We start from the raw sequence: 15,546 nt of genomic DNA on the forward strand, positions 1-15,546 counted from the left end.
ATTGTTATATGTTAACATCAGAGAAAGTGGGGTAAAGGGTATATATGAACTCTCTGCACTATCTTTGCTCCTTTCCTGTCCATCTAAAATTATGCCGGGGCGCCTGGGTGGCGCAGTCGGTTAAGCGTCCGACTTCAGCCAGGTCACGATCTCGCGGTCCGTGAGTTCGAGCCCCGCGTCTGGCTCTGGGCTGATGGCTCGGAGCCTGGAGCCTGTTTCTGATGCTGTGTCTCCCTCTCTCTCTGCCCCTCCCCCGTTCATGCTCTGTTTCTCTCTGTCCCAAAAATAAATAAAAAACATTAAAAAAAATTATGCCAAAATAAAAAAATTTCAAGGACTTATCATATCTTTAACACATAGTATCAATAAGTGTTAGAAAATGAGCACAGCACCAAAGACAGAAAGAAACAAGCCCAGTGGTCTGAAAGAGACTGACTCCAGCTTAGGCAGGTCCCTAGAGCCTTTCTATTAGTAGATCACATTTGGTAGAAACCAGTGAACCTCAGAAGCAACAGAACATAGGGACAGTAATAGCCACAGACAGGGCAGCAGGACTGGAAAGCTTCGGGCTCAGATTATATGTGACAAAAAATACTCTCCGCCCTCCTGTTCTCCTCCTACTGCTACCTCCATTAACTTTTTTTCTTTTTTCTTTTTTAAAAGAAAGAGCAAGAGAGCAAGCATGAGCAGGGCAGAGGGGCAGAGGGGCAGAGGGAGGGAGAGGTTTCACACTCTGTGCAGAGCCCAACATGAGGCTCCATCCCCCCCCAGATCCTGAGATCATGAGCTGAGCCACTGGACACTCAACCAACTGAGCCACCCAGGCACCCAACTAACTTCTAAGACAGAGTCTCAACTCTGGATTCACGTTTGAATTACCTGGTGAGCTTCTAAAAAAATACGAGCCCAGGCCTCACCCTGCCCACTCTGAGATTCTGATTCAATGGGGGAGGTGCCTAGGCATCACTATTTTTTTTTTTAATTATACCAGGTAATACTAATGTGCAGCCCAGATTAAGAACTTCTCTCTTAGAGGAAAAATGACCTTAATCAAGACCCACTAACAAAGGAATGTTTGTACCACACATGTTAAGTACTTCCAGAAATTGTTAGAAATATTTTGGGAAAGAAAGTCATAAAAAAAACAAAGAGTGGTTGCATGGAACTAGAAATATATATCATACAGGTAGATAGTAAGTAGTTTCAAAACAATAAAAGGGTCAAAGTAATATCACAGATGGAAAAGTTGGAAAGGCTCTCTCTTAGTAGATCACATTTACCTGAGTCCTAAATTAAACATAAATAAACAAATAAATCCAGCATTAGAAGGGCTGGATAAAGAAATTCCAGGCATAAAAGTCATGCATAAAAGCACTAAGCATTAGCTTGGAAGGTTGAAGGACAAAAAGAATACGAGCGTCCCTGAGGTTCAGTGAGCACTGTAGTAAGGAATATACGGTAAGATGCAGTCGTAGATACAGGCAGGGTCCTACAGGCCAAAGAGGAGTCTGGATCCCATTCCATGTGCTTTGGGAGGGTTTTTGAGAGAGCTATTGGAGGGTGTAAAGCAAGAGAGGGACATGGCTGCTTTGCAGTCATTCCGGCCACTGTTTGGAGAACACAATAGTGCAAGCAGGGATCTCAGTGGTTTGGAGTTCAAGCCCCACCTTAGGTATGGAGCCTACTTAAAAAGTACTTAAAAACAAACCAAAAAAAAAGGATACTTTAGTTAAAGTGTGTGTGTGTGTGTGTGTGTGTGTGTGTGTGTGTGTGTGTACCTAGTCTGAGAATCTCTGACATTAACTGGAAACGTTAATCCTTTTATATTTAAAGCAACTGTAGAGCAGCACCGGATCCAAGATGGTGGCCAGTAGGAGGCTGAGGAAGGAGCTTGAAGAAATCTGCAGATGTAGAATGAAAAACCTAACAACCCAGGTTGGTGAAGCTAATTTATTGACTTGGCAAGGGCCTCTTGCTCCTGACAAGCCTCCATATGATAAGAGGGCCTTCACGATGGAAGTCAAGTTTCCAGAAGAGTCCACGTTCAAACCACTGTAGATCACCTTTAAAACAAAAGACCATCGGAACAACCATGAAAAGGGGCAGGTCTGTCCAATAATTTGTGCTGAAAGCTGGAAGCTATAGCTAAAGAATACTCTAAGGGAGGTAAAATGTTATGTAAGAATGCTTCAGAGGCTACAAAGAAATACGGGGAGAAGCCACCGATGGCAACAAGCCAGTGCACAGAGACCCCTACACTCAGACACCCCCCAAAACAGGACACATGTGCCACCTGGCGTTTGCTCCCAGCAGTTACTCACTGTCTACTGTTCTCTGAATCAAAAGCAGTCTAGGTAACCTGTAAAGGAAGGATTAAAAATGTAAGATGCTCTAGTTCTGCTTTGTTTTGAAAATCACTGCATCAATCTACTTTAAAAGTAGACAGCCTGGGTAGCTCAGTCAGTTGAGCAGTGGGACTCTCCATCTCAGCTCAGGTCATGATCTCAGGGTCCTGAGTTCAAGCCCCCACCTTGGACTCCACGTTGGGCTGGGTGTGAAGCCTCCTTAAAAAGGAGAGAAAGAGTGGTGTTTCTTTTCTTGTCCAAATTTATCCAAAATCTTCCATTTACATTTAGCCCTTAAGGTTAAATAAAGAAAGAAAAAACAAAGGTTGCAGTTCCCTTGCAGCTCCCATTTTCTTGCACTGGGTTTATTTTTCACTCATTCCCTTCCCCAGACCAGTCTCCTCCGCAAGGAGACAGCTCGTGGCTGTCTGGTGGCTTCTCCCATGTTGCACTGCCCTGTGTGGGAGTTGGTTCAAATCCCCTGGCGGCTCCAATTTATAACATCCTTTTTTTTTTTTTTATTTAAAAACAAGCAAATCACTATTCACCACCCCACCACCTCCTCCTCACCACCAAACCAAACAAAAAACAAAAGTCATGAAAAGGGAGGCCCAGTTCTTACGTAAAAATCTGGCCGGCTGTTACCACAAAAACGTCAATGAACGGGCAAACCCTAATCCGCCTGCGTGATTGACTTCCAGCCGGGCCTGGCCTGCTCAGGGAAACCCGGTCTGTGGGGCCCCAGGGGAGGGCCCGCCGACCAGAGGATGGCCGAACACTTGGGGGAGGAATTTCTCGCCAGTGGGTCTCCGGAGGCCAAAGGATGCCTCTCCTCCCTGCAGCCACTGGAGAAAATGTGCGGGTCATTGCAGGCAACGCTGAAGACCTGTCATGAGCTGGCTCCCTCGGCTCCTCAGTGCGGCGCAGTCCCACCGGGACCCTCCTTCGACGACCCTCCCTCGGCGCAGTTTGACCTTTTTCGGAGCTGGAATGGGCTGGGATTGGCTGGACGCGGCCGTAGCCTCCACCAGTCTGGGTCGCCTGCGCCCGGCTGGCCCCTTCCTTCGGAGCAGCCGGCCAGGCCAGGCCAGAGACCAGGCCTTCCCTCTCCCTCTGGACTCAAAGCCTTTGCAGAGGCAGGCTGCACTCGAAGCTTACTCAGCAACATCCTTTACATGTGCTTTCTATTGTTTTGACTGCCTTTTTTTTTCTTTTTGTAAAAATAAATTGACCTTAGAATCTATCATCAGGAAAAAAAAGAATTGTATCTTCTATTTGGTTTTAACTCCTCTATCATCTCCTAACGTCCTTTATATCTGTCCCAACTGTTCTATGTTCGGCTCTCCTCTCTTAACTTCTTTTGGATAGGCTGCATATCTGTTGTCATTCTTTATCCCTTGCATTAGTTTAGAAGTTATGCCTCCCACCTTGTATTTTTTTTCTTTTAGCTGTCTTTTCTATTTTCTTAGCTTAGAAAATGTAGTATTCATCCTTGGAATTACCAGTCTATCTGATCTTTTTTTTTTTCTTCTATCCTTCTCCTGGACAGTGCAAAGACATTAGAACACTTTTACCCCCTCCTAACTTATTTGCTATGGTCATATATGTGTGTATATGCTACACATATTATGTACTAATGTATATGTACATACATACATATTTTTAATACCCACATATTATGTTTTATATAGTCAGCATTTATTTAGGTTTACCCATTTAAGTTCATTTTCCTTCTGAAGAAGGGCCTGTAGAATTTTTTGGTACGAGTTTGCTACTAAGTGAATTCTCTCAGTGTATTTTGTTGGAAAATGTCTTTGTCGTCAACATTTTTGGAGAATATTTTTGTGGTTAGAAAATTCTTTTTGTTTTGTTTTTTTTAATGTGTATTTATTTTTTAGAGAGGGAGAGAGAGCAAGTGAGCAGGTGTGCACACAGGGGAGGGACAGAGAAACAGAGGCACAGAGGATCCAGAGTGGGCTCTGTGCTGACAACAGTGAGCCCTCGGGGCTGGAACTCACCAAACGAGAGATCATGACCTGAGCCAAAGTCGGAGGCTTAACCAACTGAGCCACCCAGGAGCCCCTTTGGTTACAGAAGTATTAATTGACAGTTCTTTTATTTCAGCACTTTGATAAAGATATTTGTCCACTATTTCCTAGCTTTCAATGCTGCTATTAAGAAGCCAGCTGTCAGACAACTCTCATTCCTTTGACAATAAACTGTCTTCCCCTTCCCCTTCAGCTACTGTTAATATTTTCTCTGTCTCTGATGTGCGGAGATAAGGATTTCTTCCCATTTACCCTGATTCAGTTTAGAGTGACCCTCCTCATTCCACACACTCACTTTCTTCATTTGAAGCTGGTTTCAGAGGATCTGACACAAGATTCAAATGCTCTTGATAATAGCTGAGCTACCAAATGAAAGGACCCAGTCCTAGGATGATTATACCAGTGCAAAGCCCTCTCTCTCTGAGTCCTACTATTCATGATACAAATAAGAAATAAACCATAATTAAGTCATGGAGATTTGGGACTGACTAGAGAGCAGTATACCTACCCTAACCAATATAGTATCCTTCCAGCTGTTCAGGCAAAAAAAAACTTTGGAGTCATCCTTGATTCCTTTCTTTCTCCTGCATTACACATCCAAACTTTCACCAAATTCTGTCAGTTCTAACTGGAAAGTAAGTCCAGAATCTGACCACTTGCACTACCAGCCTCCTGGTTCAAGGCCATCAGTCTCTCACACTCGGCTCTTTCTTTGTTGTTGTTTTTTTTTTAATGTTTATTTTTGAGAGAGAGAAAGAGACAGAGACAGAGACAGAGACAGAGAGAGAGAGAGAGAGAGAGAGAGAGAGAGCATGAGTGGGGAGAGGCAGAGAGTGGAAGACACAGAAACTGAAGCAGGCTCCAGGCTCTGAACTGTCATCACAGAGCTCAACGCAGGGCTCGAACTCACGAACCACAGGATCATGACCTGAGATAAAGTCAGCCACTTAACCAAATGAGCCACCCAGGTGCCCCTCACACACAGCTCCTTCTTAATTGGTCTCCTTGCTTAACTCTTTCAAAACAACACAGATTGTATCACTACTCTGCTCAAAAATCCCCCATGGGCTTGGTATCTCATTTAGAGTAAAAGCCAAAATCCTTAAAGCTGCCCACAAGGCCCCATGAATCCAGTCCCCAACCACCTGTCTAACCTAAACTTCATTAAGTGCCCACCCACTCTGATCCAGCCCTATTAACTCCTCAATGTTGCTTGAACAAGGCAAGCTCTCTTCTACCTGAAGACCTCTGCCCTTCCTAATCTCTGCTTAGAATGTTCTTTTTCTAGATACGAGTTTATACGAGACATTCCTTCACTTCCTTCAGGCCACTGCTCCAATATCCCCCCAATCTATGGAGTTGTGAGTTTGAGCCCCATGTTGGGCTCTGTGCTGACAGCTCAGAGCCTGGAGCCTGCTTCAGATTCTGTGTCTCCCTCTCTCTCTGCCCCTACACTGCTCATGTTTTGCCTCTTTCTCTTTCTCTCTCTCTCTCTCTCTCTCTCTCTCTGTCTCTCTCTCTCAAAAATAAGTAAACATGAGAAAAAATTTTTAAATGTATAGTTTAAATGTTGCACTATCCATTTTCTAAAATTTTATATAATATTGACTCAACTTTTGCATTACAGGAATGTATTATCAAAGCCTGCCCAATACTTTCTGCCCTCGAAGCTGCCATCCAAATGTTCTCTTTCCTTTAACCTAAAAACTCTTGAAGAATTGACAACTCATTTTTTTTTAATTTTATCACCTCCCATTCACTCCTAAACACCCTTTATAATTTGCCTTCTTCTCCCAACATTCTAGTGAATTGTTCCTGAAGGATTAACAATAACCTCTTAATGTTTAATTTAATGGCTTGTTCTTCCAGTCCATATCCTGTTTGGCTCAATAATGACCCCAACAAACATGTTTGCATTACTTCTGCATTACAGACATCATCCTAGTATTGGGAGCATAAAGAAGACCCAGTTCTGGGGCGCCTGGGTGGCGCAGTCGGTTAAGCGTCCGACTTCAGCCAGGTCACGATCTCGCGGTCCGTGAGTTCGAGCCCCGCGTCAGGCTCTGGGCTGATGGCTCGGAGCCTGGAGCCTGTTTCCGATTCTGTGTCTCCCTCTCTCTCTGCCCCTCCCCCGTTCATGCTCTGTCTCTCTCTGTCCCAAAAATAAATAAACGTTGAAAAAAAAATTAAAAAAAAAAAAAGAAGAAGAAGACTCAGTTCTGCTATCAAGGTGATCACAGACTCATACTTGAGGGGAGAAGAAATTCAGCTAAAGAATTACATTATATTGCTTTGCATGGAGTAGATACAACACTTACTTTGCTGAATGAATGAACAAATGAATGAGTGGATCCATGCATCCATCTAAATATGGATGAATACAATCTAATAAATGTTGAAATCAAAAGAGTAGAAAAGGGGCTATGAGAGTACAAGGTCAAAAATGTCCTCTGCACAGGATCTGACACTGATTATTTTATCTTCCCCGTGTAATTCTCTCTTCCCACTGCTCCCAATATTGAACTTATTTTCATTTCTCCCTGAACCCAGAATGGCTTAAGCTAGACAATTTGAAATCATCTCAATTCCTATCTTTTTCCTTTCTTTTGGTCACTCAATTCACATGCTAAATCCTTCTTTGATCCACCCCCTCCACTCTAGCCCCATTGCTTCTTCTTTGTGCAGACTGTTTCTCCCATTATTTTACTATAACGGATGAACTGCTGTCAGGATATTCTCTGCTTGAATGCAATTCTCTACCTGCAGTTAATTATCTTCTTAAAATGGATTTGACCAGGATATTTCCCTGCTTAAAGTCTCTGATGATTTCCTATTGATAACAGGACTGAACTTGTAAATCTGGAATATAGTCTTTCTGTGGGGCCTCACTCTACTTTTCAAGCCTCATCTTCTACCTCACATTTTATCCACATAGGCCTCTGCACTTTCTTTGAACACACCATGTCTTTGTGTCTCAATTCCTTTGCCCAATCAATCCCACTGTCTAACACATCTTATACTTCCACTCCCTGCCTGGAAAAAAAAAACCTAATCATATTACAAAAGCCAACTTAATTATTACTTCCTTTGTTAAGACTTCCTTAGCACCCCACCACCACCGTGGAGTTAGTCAATCCCTAATCTGTGCTTCATAGTACTTCTGTCCATTCCTTAAATTGATCTGTAACTATTGGCTTCCATACGAACCATCTCCTTTCCCAGGGGCTGCTGGCTGCCCATGTGACTCATTAATCTTTGTGCTCCTGGTACCTATCAAAGTATCTACATCAGTAAATATTTCTTGAATGGACAGCTGTCACCTCAGGATACGTTCCACAAATTCTTTCTTGCTTTTAACTGAGAAAAGAACCCTCATTTGTATTTTTTTTTTATTTCGGCTCATATAACAAAGCAAAAATAAATGAGCTTCCATACAGCATATAAAGAAGTAAGCACAGAAAGCAGCATTGAGCCAGAGAACGTGGGAGACATTAGAATGTGAGGATTAACATATTTAGTTCAGTCTCTGCCCTGAGAAATGATAGCTCGAGAGCAATTTCTTGTCAACGTTGAGTTTCGCTATAGAGGGTATGTGGAAGGAAAATGTCCGGAGTACCGTGGAGGAGGGGGGGTAGAAGGCTCAAGGTCTGAGAATAACATTGCTTGTTAAGACTGTATCACTTTTATGGATTCCATTTGCACTCCTACTTAATCCTTATAATAATATCACTAGGGGAGGCACCAGCATCAATGTTCCTATAGTACAGCCAGAAAACAGAGATTAAATAACTTGACAAAAGTTATACAGCCAACAGTGTTAGAACTGGGAATTTACCCCAGGTCCTCCAACAACTCAGCCTTTGCTCTCCATTATGTAGTCTCATGAAAAAGAGTATGACTAGTGTTATACACAATATAAAATTTACATAGCATAACCTGAAACATATTTAATGACTTCATGTCTCTAATATCTACATAATAATTTACAACTTTGAAGGAAGTTTCATGAATCACATCTCAGAGTCCACTAGAAGTTTATGAGGAAGCAGGGCAGATTTCTTTCCATTTTAGAGATGAGGACATTTAAGCTCAGATCAGTGTAATGACTTCCCCAAGGTTACAAGACATTCCAATACACACATCATAAATCCTCATTGAGAGCTTTTTTAGATTATGCTACATGGTATTTTTTATAATTGATAAGCAATTAATATAATTACAAGATCTGCCTATATGTTAATTTGCCAAATATGTTATATGAATAATACATAATAAATGCTTACCACAGTGCCTAAAACATAATAAGCACTCAATAAATATTAGATATTATGGTAGTGCCAGGGTGGCTCAGTCAGTTGAGCATCTGCCTCTTGATTTTGGCTCAGGTCATGGTCTCTCAGTTCGTGGGTTTGAGCCCCTGGTCGGGCTCTGTGCTGACAGCACGGAGCCTGCTTGGGATTCTCTCTCTCCCTCTTCCTCTGCCCCTCTCCTGCTCGCTCTCTCTCTCTCTCTCTCTCTCTCTCAAAATAAATAAACTTTATTTTTTTATTATGTTTATTTATTTTTGAGAGACACAGAGCACGAGTGGGGGAGGGGCAGAGAGAGAGGGAGACACAGAATCTGAAGCAGGCTCCATGCTCTGAGCTGTCAGCACAGAGCCCGATGTGGGGCTTGAACCCATGAACCATGAGATCATGACCTGAGCCAAAGTTGGACGCTTAACCGACTGAGCCACTCAGGTGCCCCTAAATAAACTTTCAAAAAAGACTTAAAATATTAGATGTTATGTTATATAGCCACTCTAAATATAAATTTTTTCTTGATTCCATTTATTATGTCTACAATCATTTTCATTGTAGAGAATTGTTTTCCTTCTTGGGAATATAGGCACAGAACTCAGATTCTAGCTTTAACATCATAATGCACTTTCTATCCTAAATATCCTCAGAGTTTTTACTCAAAAGAGAATGAAAGGGAACAAACAAATAAATAAAATAAAAGCAAAAGGATAGTATTTTCGTCTCCATCCTGTGGTATCATCCCACCTTCAGACCATTAATAATGCTCTAGATCTGGGACCTGCAAACTCTGTCAAGCACTAGATAGTAAATATTTTAGACTGTGTGAGGTTGGGGGGTGTCTCTGTTGCAACTACTCAACCCTGCTGTTGCAATGCAAAAATAGCCATAGATAATATATAAACAAACGGGGACGGCTGTGTTCCTACAAAACTTTATTTTCAAAAGATGACAACTGGACAGATTTGGCCCACAAGCCCTTCCAGGTGCCTGCTCTATGTAACTGAATTGAGGAACTTCAAGGAATCCAATGAAATGCTGGAAGTGCAATGGTAGGCACATGAGAGGGAAACATTTGCCTCTCCACACCCATATCTCACAATCTGAGATTCTTCCTGTGCCTTATCCGGCACACCCACCCCATTTTCATCTGAGAAGTACTTGGGCCACACAGTCAGTGACTATTCCTTTCACATTAGCTTTGGTTGTTTCCAAGACTGCATAACTCAAGAGAGTCAAAAAGACAGACCAGACAGCTTAGGTCCATTATCTCCATGGCTTTCAGATATAATAAACAATTTAAGTCCAAGTGACAGATCAGACCTGAGATGGTGGAGAGGGTAAAGGACAGAAGCATACAGCATCCCCCCCAAAGAAGCAAAAGACCCACAGAAGCACGGAGGATAAAAACTGAAGACTGGGGGCGCCTGGGTGGCTCAGTCAGGTAAGTATGGGATTTTGGCTCAGGTCACGATTTCATGGTTCGTGAGTTCGAGCCCCGCTGAAGCATAGAGCCTGCTTTCAATCTTCTGTCTCCCTCTCCCACTGTCCCTCCCCAGCTCACACGCTCTCTCTCAAAAATAAGCAAACATTATAAATAAATAAACAAGTAAATAAAGACTTAGTTGCTGATAAATGATCCTGAGCACCTTCAAATAAACGCTGACAGGTAAAAGATCTAAATGAGGGTATCTGTGTGGACACAAACATGTACAGCCTAGTGGAATCACTGCACCCACATGCTGTGTTAGAAATAGAACTGATAGTATGTGAGACACAAGCACCCAAGGTTCTGTGCGGGAAGAAGAGTAGAAGATTTAAAACATAATGGTGGAGGGGTGCCTGGGTGGCTCAGTCTGTTAAGCAACTGACTTCAGCTCAGGTCACGATCTTACAGTTTGTGGGGTCGGGCTCTGCGCTGACAGCTCAGAGCCTGGAGCCCATTTCGTAGTCTGTGTCTCCCTCTCTCTGCCCCTCCCCTTCTCACGCTGTCTTTCCTTCAAAAATAGATAAACATGTAAAAAAAAAAAAAAACATAAGGGTGGTAATAGAACAAATAAAGTTCTGAGTGTATCTAATATGGTGAAGGTAGGAGGTCCCACACTACCATTTTGGCTTTCCTTGGGGATCTGTGAGAAACACGACTGAAATTTCTGGCTGGAGTAGGAGAAATGAACCCTCCTAGAAATATCTGGGACTATAACATTTCATTTGTCAGATTGGAAATTTTTATAAAACTGTATCTTTATTTTGAAGTAAGACCGGCAATTCTCATAGAACTCTCATGATTATAACTATTTATTCTGACAGGCAATTCTTCTTTCCAGAAAGTATTCATTTAGATGAATAAATATTTGCCTCAATCCTCTGAGTATTTCATAGGCAATGGTAGGAATGATAAATTATTCATAACAGAATGATAAATATAGGGTGAAAAGCAGTAAGAATCTAAACACATAGAATTAGTATTATGGAATAGGATTTTGACCAAAAGAAATGGAATATTGGTCAATATTAGTATTAAGCAAATTTACAATTATATTCTTATATATATACAGATACTAATCCCATCAGATTGAAAAGAAACAAAATCCTTGAAATAAAGGGCTTTTAATTTATACACATAAGAATCAATTTATTCTTGAACAAAGGAGTGTTTTATATATTCAATATTTAGTCATCAAATATTTATATTTGTATACCACTATTTCAGATACAGTAAAACATTTTCTTGTGGCTGTAGCATAGTAATTATAATTTTTCCCATAGTATACCTTGTAGCTTAAACTATTATTTATTTTACTTAATTATTTAACTTATTTTTTAATTTGAATTTCTACCTTTTAAATCATGATAAAGTATGCATAACATAAACTTTGCCATTTTAACCAGGTTTAAGTGCACAGTGCAGTGGCATTTATATTGCCATCACCATTCGACCATCTCCAAAACTTTTTTCACCTTCCCAAACTGAAACTTTGCATGAAACAAGAACTCCTCATTTTTCCTCCCCACAAGCCCCAGCAACCACAGGTCTACTTCCTGTCTCTATGAATCTGACTATTCTAGGTACTTCATATGAGTGGAATCATAAGTATTTGTCCTTTTGTGGCTGGCTTATTTCACTTAGCATAACATCTTCAAGGATCATCCTTTAATTTTTTTTAATGTTCATTCATTCAACTTATGGCCATCTTGAATAATGCTGCTATGAACATATATGTGTAATATCTGTTCAAGTCCCTGTTTCAATCCTTTTGCACGCACACCCAGCAGTGGAATTGCTGGCCCATATGGTAATTCTGTTTAAATATCTGAGGAACCGGGGCGCCTGGGTGGCGCAGTCGGTTAAGCGTCCGACTTCAGCCAGGTCACGATCTCGCGGTCCGTGAGCTCGAGCCCCGCGTCAGGCTCTGGGCTGATGGCTTGGAGCCTGGAGCCTGTTTCCGATTCTGTGTCTCCCTCTCTCTCTGCCCCTCCCCCGTTCATGCTCTGTCTCTCTCTGTCCCAAAAATAAATAAAAACGTTGAAAAAAAAAATTTAAATATCTGAGGAACCTCCATTGTGGTTTACATCATTATACATTCCCACCAACAATGCACAAGGGTTCCAATTTCTCCATATCCTCACCAACACTTATCTTTTGTAGTTTTTTTTAATAGTAGTCACCCTATGAGTCGTATCTCATTTTGGTATTGATTTGAATTTTCCTAATGATCAGTAACATTGAGCAGCTTTTCTTGTGCTCATTGGCGTTTGTATATTTGCTTTGGAGAAAAGTCTATTCAGGTCCTTTGCCCATTTTTTAACTGGCTTGTTTAAGACTAGCTTTTCTTATAAGCAAGTATGTTAGCCAAATTTTTTAACATCGGTATTTTTTCACTTGATAAACTTTTGTGGATTTTATGTTCCTTACAAATCAGAATCACTGATTACACAATCTGATATTCTAGCAACATCCTTTATCTTTCAGGATGCAGGACTATTACTTACTCCACATTTTTTAACCTCTGTGATTAAAAATACTGTAGTTCAAATCAAGGACTAAAAGTTGTAATATTGCACTAATGCTGGCTTGGAAGACCATCCAAAGACTGGAAAATATCATTAGTATTCATGAAATAAATGCTATCTAAATTTTATCTAACATTTATTTTTTGCATCCTTTGAAGTATAACATTTCTTCTTATCCAGCATTGCTTCTTTAAATTTATGGATTTATTTCCCAGGCCTATTACCATAAAGGGAAACAATTCAGTTTGATGACAGGGTTTTGGGATGATGGCTAAGTCTTGGCATGTTGATTTGGCACGACACAGGAAACACTTGATTTGTGAAGATTTTGAAATAATTACTGCTTTAACATTACCTAACATTGTCATCTTTTTTCCCCTCTTGCTGGTCGCTAGTCCCCAAGAAGTTCTTTAAATTGGAAACCACTATCCATATATTAGAAATTGAAGACCAAACATGAAACCAGCTGATTCTAGATGTATACCATATTTCTAGGCCAAGCCTGTCTCTTTTCTTCTGGAATTTTAAAGCACTGAGAAAACAGCTCAACCTCCCCACATCTTGAATTCCTCTTTTTTAATTTTTTTTAATGTTTATTTATTTTTGAGAGATAGAGACAGAGCATGGGCAGGGAAGGGGCAGAGAGAAAGGGAGACACAGAATCCAAAGCAGGCTCCAGGCTCCAAGCTGTCAGCACAGAGCCCAACGCGGGGCTCGAACTCACAGACTGTAAGATCACGACCTGAGCTGAAGTCAGACGCTCAACCGACTGAGCCACCCAGGCGCCCCTTGAATTCCTTTTTTTACTGATCAATAGTAGATGAAAAATAAAAGTAACTGGGGACTGGAGTAGGCCAAACATACATTTATGTATAAAATTCTGTCATGAGATGGTACTCACTGCATATCCATAAATACACCCAGCAGAGATCTTTTAAGAAGAGCAATTTTGTCTCTTTTAACATGATGGCAAGTCATTTTGTTCATGCTCCAGTCCAGTAGATATTCTTAATCCCACAGTTTCATAGAGTTCCCAAAGGGGGTGCCTGGGTGGCTCAGTCAGTTAAGTGCCCGGCTCTTGATTTCAGCTCAGGCCAGGATTTCATGTTCGTGAGTTCGAGCCCCGTTTGGGATTCTCTCTCTCCCCCTCTCTCTCTGGCCCTCCCCTGCTCATATTATCTCTCTGTCTGTCTCTCTCTCTCTCTCTCAAAATAAATTTTAAAAAGGGGTGCCTGGGTGGTTGGGTCGCTTAAGCGACTAACTCCTGATTTCGGCTCAGGTATGATCTCATGGTTCATGAATCTGAGCACTATCTGTGCTGATAGTGCAGAGCCTGCTTGAGATTCTCCTCTCTTCCTCTCTCTCTGCCCCTTCCCTGCTTGCGCTCTGTCTGTCTCAAAGTAAATAAATAAACTTTTTAAAAAATAGTAAAAAATCTAAAAATAAATTAAAAAAAAAGAATTCCCAAGGGAAGCTATTATAATGCTCCTTATACCCAGTAACAACTGAGTATCAGCTATGAAGTGGTATTTGCTATTGAGAAAAGATACTTACTTGGAAATTATGTATATGGAAAAACTTGACCTTTGCATTTGTGTTTAAATAATTGAAAACACATAGGAAATTAGCCAAAGCATTTTTATCACTAAATATTATCCTTTAATTCTTAAAAATTTTGAAGACAGATATCTCAGGTCTGCTCTACTTAATATTATTCTTTATTACCTGGAAAACATTTCCTCAACAAAATAGGAGTTAGAGTGTTCAAATGTCTCACCTCAGTTCATCTGAGGCTTCAAATCCAAAAAGAATGCCATTAATTGCCAGAATACCAGTGTAGGTCATGCTGAACTATTATGAAACCAGTCTTGCTGCCCTTAGCTTATCATCCATGAAGGGATGCAAGAAGGTAGAGGCAAATAAGACCTTTAGCAAGGGTTTCCCTAGAAGGAGTTGTCAGCAGGCCATGCATTTCACCCTGCCAAACTGCCTCCCCTTTCCTTCAAGCCACTTGAGGGACTCTTCAAAAAGAGTATCTGAGATCTTGGCCCTGTTCTGAGAACTGGAAATTACGTAAGGACTTGACACGTGGCCTAAAAACATACCAAAAGCAAGAAGTTATGGTTAAATCAGGTAAAAGCAGCAAAAGTAACAGGTTTGGGAGTAAACTGCACTCCTGCCAATGATGAAGAAGAGAAAGGAGGAGTTTTCCTTATGAGCCAAGTAGACCATCAGCAGAGCACAACTAGCTCATATAAAAGGAATTCTATGGGGCATCTGGGTGTCTCAGCAAGACTTCAGCTCAGGTCATGATCTCACAGTTCATGGGTTCAAAACCAGGGTCGGGCTCTGCGCTAACAGTGCGGAGCCTGCTTATGATTCTCTGTCTCCCTCTTTCTCTGCCCCTCCCCGCTCATGTTCGTTCTCATTCTCTCTCCCTCCCTCCCTCCCTCCCTCCCTCCCTCCCTTCCTGTCAAAAAAAGTATAAGGAATTCTATCCATGAGGGCTGCCTATAGGACCATGTGACCTGAATGGATAGTCTCTATGTACAGAGGACCACAATGAGACAGGGACTGGAGGGGAAGAACTACAGTCTGAGGTCTCAGGATCCTACAAAGCTCCCCACAAGACAAAGAGCCACCATCTGAGATTCAGGGGAACAGAAGGCTCCAGCACAGGGCTCCAATTACACCAGTCAACTGAAAGCTTTTTGTGGGCTCACCAACTCGGTTCCCTTTCCCTAAGAGGACCTGACTCTGAAGGAATTACACACAGCAGCTAGCAGTATGGAAGAGAATCATGGAAGAATGAAGAAAATATCACCTCCCAACTCTCTCTCT

General features: G+C 41.5%; 1 protein-coding gene and 1 pseudogene across 3 annotated transcripts in view; one reads left to right on the forward strand and one right to left on the reverse strand.

Moving 5' to 3' along the window:
• Window positions 1-15,546, reverse strand: part of SUGCT (succinyl-CoA:glutarate-CoA transferase) — a 760,453-nt gene that overhangs the window by 686,288 nt on the left and 58,619 nt on the right. The gene's annotated exons all lie outside the window — the stretch shown is intronic.
• Window positions 1,861-2,384, forward strand: LOC109497393 (annotated as a pseudogene).

Source organism: Felis catus, chromosome A2 (assembly GCF_018350175.1).
Source record: "Felis catus isolate Fca126 chromosome A2, F.catus_Fca126_mat1.0, whole genome shotgun sequence".
NCBI lineage: Eukaryota > Metazoa > Chordata > Mammalia > Carnivora > Felidae > Felis > Felis catus.